Consider the following 10,685-nt stretch of genomic DNA (forward strand, 5'->3'; position numbering starts at 1 on the left):
GTGCAGATGGTGATTCCTCTTGAGAAGGCAAGCATTGGAGGAAATACTGAACACACACACTCAGTCTATAGGTTTCAGCTTTCACTGTTATTGAACAGCTTCTGAAGAATGGTGATCCCTGGAGAAGAAGTTCTAGGAGAATTTGCTCAACCAAGTATATAAGGAATAATCAATAAACTGAGCTTAAAGAGAAAAGAAGTTTCTATTGACAGAATGGAGATGGAAAGCTGAACACTATGCCTGCTGAAGCAGAAAGGACTCCATGGCAGGCTGGGTTGGATTTTGTGTGTTTTCTAAAAGACTGACATCTTTGGTCATCCGGTGGCCTGTCTGTATTCTCTGAGTTCCACTTGTCAGGGCCAATGTCAAAGACCACCTTCCAGGAAACTTCCAAGAACCAACTAAGGAAACATAGTTCCACTGTACCTCAACTTTAAGCCACAGATTTGGGCCTGAGAAACCCAGCACAAACTCAGGAAACTTGCAAGCATGCACAACCATGCCCTCCAAAGGCACCTCTGAGCAAGCCCTTGTCATGTTCCTTTCACTCTGTCCCACAGCTACTTCTAAATAATCACTCAGAGGCTTAATATTAATTATAAAATGCTTGGTCAAACAGCTCAGACTTATTACTAACTAGTTTTTACTTTTAAATTAAGCCATTTCTATTCATTTATGTATTGACATGAGTCTTGTGGCTTTACCTGTGCTCTAACACATCTTGTTCCAGTTCCACCAGCAGCTGGCCAGCATCTCCTCAACTCTACCTTTCTCCTTTTTGTATCTCTATTTGGCTTTCCCACATGGCCTTATTTTGCCCTGCTATGGGCCAAAATAGCTACTATCAAACAATGAGAGCAACATATTTTCAGAGCATATAGAATGTCATTATTTTCCTTGAGCTGTTTTTTCCCTCCAGTGAAATCTGAAACCCCAAGAAGCTCTCAGAAATAAGTAATTATAAAATCATATTAATGTCATCCATATAGCAATAAAATTAATTTATTCCATAAATCAGAAAGGAAGTCATCAATTAAGATTGGGAACTGTAGCATTTTGTGTTATATCATTGACAATTCTTACAAATTTTATTATTTCTCTCAACAAGAATTGTCATATATATCACTTACTATAAAGTCTTAATTCATGAATTAAGCCTAACTTCCAGGTTCTACTACTATTTAAATGCTGAACATTTAATTCTGATTGAATACATGCTGAAGGTATTTATTCCTGTATGAAAATTAAGTGCCTCTACTTCTCAGAGCTCATCTTTGCCCCAGGATGTAAGCATTCATAATAAAATGTGAGCTGGGATATTGAAAAAATAGAAGAGATCTCATATTAGTAACTTAACAACACACCTGAAAGATCAAGAATAAAAAGAAGAAATTACATCTAAAAAGAATAGACAGCAAGGAATAATCAAACTCAATGCTAAAATCACTAAAATAGAAATGAACAAAGAATGAAATAAAGAACTGTTTCTTTGAGAAAAATCAATAAAATATAGAAACCCTTCATGAAATTAACTAAAAAAAAAACCAAAAAGATGGAATCCCAATTAAGACAATTAGAGGCAGAAAGTGGAATGTAACAATATAAACAGAAAATTATGAGAATCATAAGGACACGTTTTAAAAGCCAGTAGTCCACCAAATAGGAAAATCTAAAAGAAATAATGTTCTTGATTTATACCACCTGTCAAAGTTAAATCAAAAACATATCATTTAAACAGACCTATAACCCTTATGAAGGAGGGGCCATCATTAACAGTCTACCAATAAAACCTAAGGGCCAGATGGTTAGTGCAGAATTCTACTGGACTTTCAAAAAAGAGTTAAGACCAATATACCTCAAATTATTCCACAAAATAGAAATAGAAAGAATATTGCCCTTTTATGAGGCTACAGTTACTGTAATACTTAAAACACATAAAGACCCAACTATAGTGATATTTTATTTGTGCTTTGATAAGTAAAGTTTGCCTGAAGATCATAGCACAAAGCTAGCCACACTAGTCAGCCATAAAGGCCAGGCAGTGGTGACACACACCTTTAATCCCAAAATCCACACTAGTTAACCACAGAGGTTAGGCAGTAGTGGTGCATGCCTTTAATCCCAGCACTAGAGAGGAATGTAATACAGGAGACAGGAACTCAGGGTCTCAGTCTGTAGTAAGTCTGCAGTCATTCTGAGGATAGGATCTCCCAACCTGGGAAGAGGTAAGAATTCTCTAGTGGTTGGCTGCTTTGCTTTTCTGATCTTCAGCTTAAGCCCCAATATCTGTCTCTGTATTTTTATAATTCATGGTACATCTGGTGCCCAACTTTTGGGGTATGAATTCACAAAAAAAAAGCCATTTGCCTGTGGCTTTGCAATCACCAGTATAAGCCAGAGCTACACACAATCAAAGTCACTGCCCTAGTAGCAAGATTCTCCTTTCTTCTCTCCTCGTGGGTTTTGCCTGAACCCCCTTCTTGGGCTGCTGCCAAACTAGGTGACTGCCTCAAAATCCAGTCAGGTTTTTATTGTTCTGTACAGCAGCAATAAGCTTCAAATCTTCAACAAATTTGGCAGAAGATTTGGTGAGAAAACTGGAAATTCTTAAGGGAGGAATTAGCTAAACGGGAGCATTTTTCCCATGTTAAAAATGGGAAACACAGTTATGATAGAGAAATCTGGGTCTCTGTATGATTATAACTTAAAATGGAACAATGAAATGAAGGGATAATCAACTCTACCAGAATTGACTTACTGTTAATTATCATTTTAATAATCCTTGTTTTTATTTTGGTAATTCTTGATTTGATTTTCAAGATACAAGTCTTAGAAAAACTTAATAAAACAGATAATAGAGAGTCAGATCCAGACAGAAGAATTTAATGGGAACCAATCTCATCATTGAATTATAAAGTTAGAGAGGAACAGCATAAGATTTTTTCAAACAACCATCTTAAAATATCCAGCAAGCTTTCAGGAATTGCCAAATGATATAGGATATGGAAAATCTATTTGGACTCCTGTGCCAATGTTAGATTTAAGAAAAATCAAGGAAGCAATAGTCTCATATGGCATGCATTCACCTTTTGTGAAGCAAATGTTAAACTTGTGCTCAGTTTGTAGTAGAATTATCCCTAAAGAGATAGAATTGCTTAAAGTTGTTTTAGAGCCTAGTCCACAATTCCAATGAAGTACCTGGTTCAGAGAAGAGTATAAGACTATTGAAAAAAACGGAGTAAAGGTATAGAAATCTCCTAAGATCAACTTCGTGGAGTAGGAAATTATATGACTATAGAAAGGCAATCTCTATGTGAGGATCACACCTTGGCTTTATGCAGTGTATCAGCTCTGAATGCTTGGGACAAAACTGGAGGAGTAGGAAAGAAGATTGAGTCATTTACTTAAGATACACAGGGCCCCAAAAAAAAGCCTTCATGGATTTCTTACAAAAATTGACTTCAGCAGTAAAAGAATGATACAAAATTTAGAAACTAGACAAATAATTATTGAATCTAAATTTTGAAAATACTAATTCTCAATGCAAAAGGAAAATTATGCCTTTAAAGGCAGGGTCAACACCCTTAGTGGAATGGATCTGTGATACAATAAATATAGAATATCATGACCATAGTGATGCATGGATAGAAGAGGTAATTTCCAGAGGTTTGAGGAAAAATAGAAATGTCAACTATTTTAATTGTGGCAAAAAGATCACTTTAAAAAGTATTGTAAATAGGAAATTCCTAGAAACAATGTTTTGTCTAAGCTTAATTCAGTAGAATGTTCCACCCTCATGGAATTATGAAGATGGTGTGGCAAAGAACTCATGGACTAATGAATAGATCAACAAGAGTCATTCATGGTAATCCTTTGCCATTGGGAAACACATTAAGGGATCTCTCACAAGCCTCTATAAATCTGGATCAGTTGTTCCCTGCAATTGTAGAGGAACTCCTTCCCAGAGAAATTAAAAAAACATAATGCCTATTGAAAAAACCATACTGCTCTTGATAATAGAACAGATACAGAAGAAAGAACAAAAATTCAGGAGAAGCAAGTATTTTGACAAACTTTTATTAAAGAACAAAGACTAAATAAAATATACAAATAAATGACTATGAACAGTTCCTGCTCCTGTGCTGAGGAGATCAGTCCAGAGGGGAAAGTGTATGCAAGCCCGGCCGGAAGGTCTCTGGAAGGGAGTACAAGGCACCTCCAGCTTCTGCTGCAGGGGCTTTTTTTGTTCCACACGACTCTGCCCCACAAGTCCGCTTGTTTGTCTGCAGGGTTCTTGGCCCACGGGGGTCCCTGTTACTCTGGTGAAAAGATTTATTCAGAGGGGTGAGTGTGTACCTGCCTGGAGCGGACGGTCCAGAAGGGAGAGCAGGGCCCCTCCAACTTCTCCTGCAGGGGCTTCTTTGTTACACATGACCCTGCCTCCCCCAAGCCTGCCTTATTGTCTGTGAGGTCCTTGGCCCAGGAACAGATTCTGCTCCTGCACTGAGGAGATCCAGCCCGCGGGCAATCCTTTCCATCTGCGAGGTTCTTAGATCCACCAGCATGACCATCTCCACTGCTGAGGGTCCCTAAGATAGGCAAGACCAAGAAAATTCCTCAAGTACACAGTCAGTCACAGCAAAGACTGGACCAAGATGCTGAGACTCTCCTGGCTACATTTGAAGGAAGAGATGGGCAGGCGCCAATGCAAGAATTCCTCTAACAACCTGAAAGGCAACATGACAACACCAGAAACCAGGGATCATGCAACAACAAGACTTGAACACCTTATTCCAGAAGAAGTAGAAGAAATCAACTTTAAACATAACATTATAAAAATAATAGAGGCCCTTAAACAGGATGTGAAAAACTCCTTTAAAGAAATGAAAAAAATCAAATAAAAAGGTAGAAGAAATTAATAAATCTCTCAAAGATACCCAAGGAAACAAAGAAAAAGCTATCAAACAGGTAATGGAAACAGTTTAAGACTTGAAAAATGAAATGGAGGCAATGAAGAAAACACAAACAGAGGGAAGGCTCGATATGGAAAATCTGGGTAAATGAACAGGAACTACAGAGACAAGTATAACCAATAGAATACAAGAGATAGAAGAAGGAATCTCAGACAACGAAGATACTATAGAGGAAATAAACTCATTGATTAAAGAACAAAACAAATCCAACAAATTCTTAACACAAAACACCCAGGAAATCTGGGACACCATGAAAAGACCAAACCTAAGAAAAATAGGGGTAGAAGAAGAAGAATTACAGCTCAAAGGCCCAGAAAATATATTCAACAAAATTAAAGAAAACTTTAAATTAAATTTAAAATTAAAGGAAACTTTCCCAACCTAAAGAAGGATATTCCTATGAAGGTACAAGAAGCATACAGAACACCAAATAGACTGGATCAAAAAAAGCATCCCCTCGCCATATAATAATCAAACACAAAACATAGAGAATAAAGAACGAATATTAAGAGCTGCAAAGTAAAACGGTCAAGTAACATATAAAGGGAAACCTATCAGAATTACACCCGACTTCTCAATGGAAACCATGAAAGCCAGGAGGTCTTGGATAGATGTGCTGCAGACACTAAGAGACCATGGATGCAAGCCCAGACTACTATACCCAGCAAAGCTTGCATTCACCATTGATGGAGAAAACAAGATATTGCAGGACAAAAACAGATTTAAACAATACATAACCACAAACCCAGCTTTACAGAGAGTACTAAAAGGAAAATCACAAACCAAGGAAGCCAACAACACCCATAATAACACAGACATCTGACAACCCTCCACCGGAACAACTAAAAGAAGAGAAAAACACAAACACTACCACCAGGAAAAATAACCGGAGTTAACAACCACTGATCATTAATATCAGTTAATATCAATGGACTCAATTCACCAATAAAAAGGCACAGGTTAAGACAATGGATATGAAAACAGGATCCAACATTTGCTATTTACAAGAAACACACCTCAACCTCAAAGACAGACACTATCTCAGAGTAAAGGGTTGAGAAAAGGTTTTCCAACCAAATGGACCAAAAAAACCAGCAGGTGTGGCTATATTAGTATCTAACAAAATTGACTTCAAACTAAAATCAATCAGAAGAGATGGAGATGGACACTTTATACTTTAACAGGAACAATTCATCAGGAGGAAGTCTATCCTGAATATCTATGCTCTTAATATAACAGCACCCACATATGTAAAAGAAACATTACTAGAACTTAAGGCAGTCATCAAACCCCACACAATAATAGTAGGAGATTTCAACACTCCTCTCTCACCAATGGACAGGTCAAACAGACAGAAACTTAACAGAGAAATAAGAGAACTAACAGATGTAATGAACCAAATGGACTTAACAGACATCTATAGGACATTCCACCCAAACAGAAAAGAATAGAACTTCTTCTCAGCATCTCATGGAACCTTCTCAAAAATTGATCATGTAATTTGTAACAAAGCAAACATCCATAGATACAAATAAATTGTAGTAACCACCTGTGTACTATCGGATCACCATGGAATAAAGTTAGAATTCAACAACAATTCTAACCCCATAAATCGTACAAACTAATGGAAACTGAGCAGTCAATTACTGAACCACCCCTCGGTCAAGGAAGAAATTAAGAAAGAAATTAAAGTCTTCCTTGAATTCAATGAAAATAAAGACACAACATGCTCAAACTTATGGGACACTATGAAAGCAGTGCTAAGAGGAAAGTTCAGAGCACTAGGTACCCACATAAAGGAAATGGAGAAAGCACTCATTAGAGACTTAACAGTACACCTGAAAGCTCTAGAAAAAAAAAAGAAGCAGATTCACCCAGGAGGAGTAGAAGACTGGAAATAATCAAACTGAGGGCTGAAATCAACAAAATAGAAACACAGAAATCAATCCAAAGAATCAATGAAACAAAAAGCTGGTTCTTGGAGAAAATCAACAAGATTGACAAACCCCTACCCAAACTAATCAAACGGCAAAGAGAACACGCAAATTAACAAGATCAGAAATGAAAAGGGGGACATGGACACAGACACAGAAGAAATTCAGAAAATCATTAGATATTACTACAAAAGCCTGTATGCAATTGGATATGTGAAAGAAATGGACATTTTTTAGATAATTACCATGTACCAAAATTAAATCATGACCAGGTGAACAATTTAAATAGACCTGTAAGTCGCAAGGAATTAAAAGCTGTCATCAGAAACCTCCCTATCAAAAAAAAGCCCTGGACCAGATGGTTTCAATGAAGAATTCTACTAGAACTTCCAAGAAGAGCTAATACCTATACTCCTTAATGTGTTTCACATAATAGAGACAGAAGAGTCATTGCCAAACTCCTTTTATGAAGCTACAGTTACACTGATAACAAAACAACACAAAGACTCAACCAAGAAAGAGAATTACGGATCATTCTCACTCATGAACGTCGATGCAAAAATTTAACCGAATCCAAGAACACATACAAAAAATTATACATTATGATCAAGTAGGCTTCATTCCAGAGATGCAGGGCTGGTTCAACATATGAAAATATATCAATGTAATCTATCACATAAATAAACTGAAAGAAAAAAACCGTATGATCATTTCATTAGATGCTGAAAAAGCATTTGACAAAATTCAACACCCCTTTATGATAAAGATCTTGGAGAGATTAGGGATACAAGGGTCATTCCTAAATATAATAAAAGCAATATACAGCAAGCTGACAGCTAACATCAAATAAAATGGAGAGAAACTCAAAGCCATTCCACTAAAACCAGGAACAAGACAAGGCTGTCCACTCTCTCCATACCTCTTCAATATAGTGCTTGAAGTTCTAGCAATAGCAATAAGACAACATGAGGAGATAAGGGGATTTGATTCAGAAAGGAAGAAGTCAAACTTTCATTATTTGCAGATGATATGATAGTGTACATCAGTGACCCCAAAAACTCTACCAAAGAACTCCTACAGCTGGCTGATAAACACCTTTAGTAATGTGACAGGATACAAGATCAACTCAAAAAATCAGTTGCCCTCCTATACAAAAAGAACAAAGAAGCAGAGAGTGAAATCAGAGAAACCTCACCTTTCATGATAGCCACAAATAGCATAAATATCTTGGCATAACTCTAACCAAGGAAGTGTAAGATCTATTTGACAAGAACTTTAAGGCATTGAAGAAAGAAACTGAAGAGGATACCAGAAAATGGAAGGATCTTTCATGCTCTTGGACTGGGAGGATCTACATAGTAAAAATGGCAATTTTACCAAATGCAATCTATAGAGTCAATGCAATCCCCATCAAAATCCCAACAAAATTCTTCACAGACCTTGAGAGAACAATAATCAACTTTATATGGAAAAACCAGGATAGCCAAAACAATCTTATACAACAAAAGAACTTCCAGAGGCATTACCATTCCTGATTTCAAACTCTATTACAGAGCTACAGTAATGAAAACAGCTTGATATTGGCACAAAAACAGAGATGATGACCAGTGGAATTGAATCAAAGACCTGGATATTAATCCACAAACCTATGAACACCCGATTTTCGACAAAGGAGCTAAAATTATACAACGGAAGAAAGAAATCATTTTTAATAAATGGTGCTGGCATAACTGGATGTCAACCTGCAGAAGAATTAAAATAGATCCATATCTATCACCATGCACAAAACTCAAGTCCAAATGGATTAACAACCTCAATATAAATCTGACCACACTGAACCTGATAGAGGAGAAAGTGGGAAGTAGTCTATAATACATGGGCACAAGAGACCACTTCCTACGTATAACCCCAAGCACAGACAATAAGAGAAACAATGAATAAATGGGACCTCCTGAAACTGAGAAGCTTCTGTAAAGCAAAGGACACTGTCATTAAGACAAAAGGCAACCTACTGAATGGGAGAAGATCTTCACCAACCCCGCATCAGACAAAGGTCTGTTCTCCAAAATTTATAAAGAACTCAAGAAACTAGACATTAAAACTCTAATTAATCCAATTAAAAATGGTGTACTGAACTGAACAGAGAATTCTCAACAGAAGAAGTTCAAATGGCCAAAAGACACTTAAGGTCTTGCTCAACCTCCTTAGCAATCAGGGAAATGCAAATCAAAACAACTTTGAGATACCATCTTACACCTGTCAGAATAGCTAAAATCAAAAACACCAATGATAGCCTATGCTGGAAAGGATGTGGAGTAAAGAAACATTAATCTATTGGTGGGAATGCAAACTTGTGCAACCACTTTGGAAATCAGTGTGGTGGTTTCTCAGGAAACTTGGAGTCAACTTACCTCAGGATCCAGCAATTCTACTCTTGGGAATATATCCAAGAGATGCCCAATCACACTACAAAATCATTTGTTCAACTATGTTCATAGCAGCACTATTTGTAATAGCCAGAACCTGGAAACAACCTAGATGCCCCTCAATAGAAGAATGGATAAAGAAGGTGTGGCACATATATACTTTAGAGCTTTACTCAGTGGTAAAAAACAATGTCATCTTGAATTTAGCATGCAAATGGATGGAAATAGAAAGCACTATCCTGAGTGAGATAACCCAGACTCAAAAGTATGAATATGGTATGTACTCACTCATAGTGGATTCTAGCCATAAACAAAGGACATTAAGTTTATAGTTCTTGATCCTAGAGAATCTAAATAAGAAGGTGAACCCAAAGAAAAACATATATTTATCCTCCTGGATATTGGAAGTAAGCAAGATAGCTGGGCAAAAGTTGGGAGCACTGGGGTGGTGGGGTGGGGGAAAGGAGATATGGGGAAAGAGAAGGGAGAAGGGGAGGACTGGGGAGCGTTGGGGGAATGGGATGGTTGAGATGGAGGAAGGATCGATATGGGAGAAGGGAAGAAGATATCTTAACTAAGGGAGCTATTTTAGGTTGGCAAGAGACTTGGCTCTAGAGGGCTTCCCAGGTGTCCAGGGGGATTTCCCCAGCTAGTTTCTTGGGCAGCAGAGGAGAGGTTGCCTGAACTGGCCTTCTCTCATAGCCACACTGATGAATATCTTGCATATCACGATAGAACCTTCATCAGGTGATGGATGGAGATAGAGACAGAGACTCAGATTGGAGCACTGGCCTGCGCTCCCAAGGCCCAGATCAAGAGCAGAAGGATGGAGAACATGAGCAAGAAAGTCAGGACTGTGAAAGGTGCATCCACCCATGGAGACAGTGTGACTGATCTAATAGGAACTTACCAAGGCCAGCTGGACTGGTACTGAATAAGCATGTGATCAAACCGGACTCTCTAAATGATGCTAACAATAAGGCCAGACTTAGCAGCCAATGATAATGACACCGGGTTTTGATTCTACTTCATGTACTGGCTTTTTGGGAGCCTAGTTTTTTTGGATGCTCACCTTCCTAGACCTGGATGGAGGAGGGAAGGCCTTGGACTTCGCACCGGGCAGGGCACCCTGACTTCTCTTAGGACTGGAGAGGGGGGAAAGGGGAAGGGGAAGGAGTGAGAGAGAAATGGGGGAATGGGAGGAGTTGGAAATTTTTAATTAATTAATTAATTAAAAAATTGGGTACAGACTTAAACAGAGAACTCTCAACACAGGAATCTATAATGGCTGAAAGACACTTAAGGAAATGCTCAACATCCTCAGCCATCAGAGAAATGCAAATCAAAACAAC

The sequence above is a fragment of the Arvicola amphibius genome, chromosome 13 (assembly GCF_903992535.2).
Source record: "Arvicola amphibius chromosome 13, mArvAmp1.2, whole genome shotgun sequence".
Lineage (NCBI taxonomy): Eukaryota > Metazoa > Chordata > Mammalia > Rodentia > Cricetidae > Arvicola > Arvicola amphibius.